The sequence below is a fragment of the Mastomys coucha genome, unplaced genomic scaffold (assembly GCF_008632895.1).
Source record: "Mastomys coucha isolate ucsf_1 unplaced genomic scaffold, UCSF_Mcou_1 pScaffold22, whole genome shotgun sequence".
Lineage (NCBI taxonomy): Eukaryota > Metazoa > Chordata > Mammalia > Rodentia > Muridae > Mastomys > Mastomys coucha.
The window spans coordinates 55201694-55206412 of record NW_022196905.1 but is presented as its reverse complement, the minus strand read 5'-3'; positions in this window follow the sequence as shown (position 1 = coordinate 55206412).

Below are 4719 nucleotides of genomic sequence, written 5' to 3'. Positions count from 1 at the left end.
CTATTAAATATTTTATATAATAAGGTCAAATTTGTATTTTCAATAGAACTCTTATTAATTTTACTATTAAGCATATTCCACTGTACACAATTAGAACATAAAGCATTGAAAGAAATTGTGAAATCTCCTAGACCCTTCAACAATTTTTTCAGGTCTACCTGTCATCTACTATCCTTCTTTTCTACATCCGTTATTATCATCTATTCTTCCCCAAATTAACTTTACATTCCTTAAATCTCACATTTAATTTAGTAGCTGAAAGTCATGTCTACAGATAAAGAGATACATAATAGCTTTTAAATATTTGATAACATATGTTACCCTAACATTTAAAACTTGCTATAGATATATAATAATGATGATTTCACATTTAGTTTTGCTAATTTGATGATGAGGTACTGAACATTTTTGTCATTATTTATATTAAATTTCAAGTAGTGGGCATGCTTGTCATGAGACATCCCATGTTCTCTTATATACTGTTGTTTTGTTGTACCATTTTGGTTTTTTGTTGTTGTTATTGTTTTGGTTTTTTTGTTTGTTTGTTTTTGTTTGTTTTTTTCAAGACAGGCTTTCTCTGTGTTGTCCTGGCTGTCCTGGTACTCACTCTGTAGACCAGGTTGGCCTCTAACTCAGAAATCCACCTGCCTCTTCCTCCCAAGTGCTAGGATTAAAGGCATGCGCTACCACTGTCCGGCCCATTTTGTTTTTTGAGAAACCCATAGATATTCTCCACTAAATTTCTTGCAATTCTGAAAAGAGAAGTATTAAAGAACATTTGCAACAATTCATACCTACTTAAATACCTAGTATCAGAAACAATTAAGTGGGTAAAAGTGAAAAGAAATAAACATATGTTGTTCAAGCTCTTCTTGCCCATCAGTAGACCCATGATTACCCATGATAACAAACAGGAAACTAGGAATGGCTGGGAACTAAGTAAATGAGAACAGACTCTTCAGAGGCAGCTTCAGTTAGATAGCTCATTTTAATGGAGAGGCCAAGGGCTATATAAACTTTGGAGAGGTGAGTAGAGGCTATAGGAATAAGGGTACATCATTGGTCAGCGCAAGCATGCTGACCAATGCTTTTACATAGGGAAAATTTCAGGTGCTGCTGGACACGACCTAATAAGGGGAGAGGAAGGGTAACCTGGCTACCAAACTTAGTCATCATTTCTGATTGGGGAAAGTTGGGAGCACAGGGATACATGCACCGGGACATCCAGCCCTGGGGCAGAAGGGCTCTTGCCTGTTCTCAGGATGAGATTTCCACATTGGCCCCACTCTCTCTCCAGGCATCTTTACCATAGTACCATAGTACTATGGTACTATGTACCATAGTACATACATAGTCTAATTTTTATATATTTACATTTCTTAAAATATGTAATTTCTTGAAGTGTAAATATCTTTAAGTATGAATTGGAGACTTACCTTGTCATTTAGTAGTCAGTGAAGTCACATCCAGTTTCAATGTAAATTTTTGAAATTAACTTAAACTTTCAAAATACAGGGAGATACAGACTTTTGGAGATTCATTTGTCTTACTAATATTATCTTAAGTGCTAGATATTGTATCATTTGGACTTCTTTGAACAGAACATATTTTACATATCTGTAATAATTATATTCATAAAGTTCCTGTGATACAATTTTGCAAGTTATATGGATTTTTTGATTTGTAGGACTTTATAGGGAATTTGAAAATTATTTTAAACTGTTTATAAAACATAAGTATATTGCAATTGTCTATTTGTTTAAACATCTTGATGTCATTTACAAATGAAGAAGAAACTTATTAAAGCATCTAAAATGTTTTAATTTTTCTCAAAAACTGATAAGCTTTGAAACCTCTTACTAAGCCTTATTCACCGTTATAGTTTATAACTTTTAAATGACTACCCTTCCTGAAAATAAAGAATTGTTTCAATATATATCTGAATTAATTCTTGTGTTGTTACAATGTTGTTTTCCCCTATTTCCTAACAATGTGTCATTGTATTAAACTTGTCAGATAGAATCCAAAGACAGACACTTCCTCTTGGCATTTTATCAATGTGTCACAAACTTTGAATTATTGTTTTATTAATGTTTTCCACTAATTCTACAGTTTATAGCTTAGGGTAGAAATACAAACGAAAATGTCAGAGAGATGGCCTCAGGGTGTTAAAAAGAAACAGATCCCCATAGAGGCAATCAAAAGAAAACAATTCTAGTACTCTGGGTATAAGACTGACATTTTCGTATGTGACAATCTGGATTTTTCTACTACAGGTGCTATCTTGGCTTTTGACTTGTTTTAACTTCTCAATTAAAAAAAATCAGCCACTTTTTGCTTAAGAATTGGAGAATTTAAAACTGAGAAGTGGAAGTGAGCAGTAATTTCTTTCCTCTAGAAAATAGGCCAGTTTTTCAATGCAATACTACATGGAGGGACAGATAATGAGGCAAGCTTGATGATGAATACCTCCCGATATAGGTAAGTAAGAGGGATGTGAAAGTTTGCAGAAGAAATAGGACTCACTCTAAAGATTCCTCTTTGTATAGTTGTGTACTTAAAATTTTATTTTTAAATTGCAACATGCATTTGTTGAATGTGTTTTTCTTTTCTACCCTGATATTTATATTTAGTAAAAAATTTCCAACTACATCAACCCTAAAAGGTAACAGTTCCTGAATTCTAGACATGCCTTAGTGTCCACGCCTTATCCTACTGCTACCTTATGCTATCAGTCTCACTTGGCATTATTCACTAGAGAATAGTCTAACAATTTTAAAAAGTGTGAACATAATTAAAGAGCTGTAGAAAAAAAGAAAAGAAAGGGAAAAATGATTCACAATTATAGGTAGTTTAAAAATTTAACCACTAAAACAAAATATTGGTAAAAGTATAGTCATGCATTTTAAGTTATACAAATGTGTAAAAAATGATCTATTGAAAATTAATTATGGCACATGATTGACATTAAGCATGTGTTTTGTAAACACACATTCATTTACTCATTAACAATTTAATGAAATAGGACCTGGACATTTCTGTATTGAACAGTAAATTAATGAACCAGATAGAGCCACTAGAGAAATTATCATATTGTGTAGTGTGTGATATTCAGCGATGTTTGGATCTATATTGTTCTAGCTCTTCAAATCTCAGGGATTTACATGAAACCTTCTGGTGCTAATTTTACTTAGTGCTAAAGCAGGTGAGCTAATACAATTACATAATTTAGAAAAGTACCTGCCTCCTGCAAACGACATGAAGGGGATGTGTTTGAGATATTGATTGTATGAAACATCATTAAGTTTATGGCTAGACTAAGAATGAATGTTATTAGCTAGATGCTGCAATAGACAACTTGCTACCTACCTTCATGCAACAAGGTCCATACTTTCCCTTTCAAGTTACGCGCGCGCACACACACACACACACACACACACACACACACACACACACACGCACGCGCACGCATGTACACGCACACGCACAGAGACAAATGTACCAATCAGTATAATTCACATAAAGCCTATATTATTTAATATCCCTATTTTATAGCTTGAGATACTATGAGTCCACAATGTTAATGCAATTGTTGAGGAAACAAAACTAACTTGTTCTTTGGGCTCATGTACTATATCTTCCCTATTATAGATCTTCAATGTTGTTTGAAACAACCTCCGAGGCAATATAAATCATATATATTTATATATAGTCAATTAGTGCTAATGACTTAAATTCTAAACAGACCATGCTAGACATGGTTGCATAGTTTTTCACTGCTGCAGTTGTTTATTACCAAATACCGAATATTTCAGAGACTGATGTAAAATGTGTGTATGTGGACTGGCTTCATTTGTTGAAAGAAAATGATTTTATTTTTATCTGAATGAGATATAAGCATCTTCAGTGTGCCTTCTGAACTACCAGTAGTTAAGAAATACTTCTGTCCATTTTTCACATAACTTTTCACATCTACAAGACATTAGAAAGACTTGCTGCACATCCTTAGTCATCAGGGAAATGCAAATCAAAACAACCCTGAGATTCCACCTCACACCAGTCAGAATGGCTAAGATAAAAAACTCAGGTGACAGCAGATGCTGGAGAGGTTGTGGAGAAAGAAGAACATTACTTCATTGCTGGTGGGATTGCAAACTGATACAACCACTCTGGAAATCAGTTTGGCGGTTCCTCTGGAAATTGGACATAGTTCTACAGGAGGAACCAACTATACCACTCCTGGGCATATACCCAAAAGATACTGCAACATGTAATAAGGACACATGCTCTACCATGTTCATAGCAGCCTTATTTATAATAGCCAGAACCTGGAAACAACCCAGATGTCCCTCAACAGAGGAGTGGATACAGAAATTGTGGTACATCTACACAATGGAGTACTACTCAGCTATTAAAAACAATAAATTTATGAAATTCTTAGGTAAATGGATCGATCTAGAGGATATCATCCTGAGTGAGGTAACCCAATCACAAAAGAACAAACAAGGTATGCACTCTCTGATAAGTGGTTAATAGCCCAGAAGGTTGGAATACAGGAAGAACAACCCACAAACCACAAGGAACTCAAGAAGAAGGAAGACCAAAAGGTGGACATTTCACTCCTTCTTGAAAGGGGAACCAAATACCCACAGAAGGAGTTGCAGAGATTAACTATGGAGCAGAGACTGGAGGAAGGGCAAGCCAGCCTAAATATAGCTA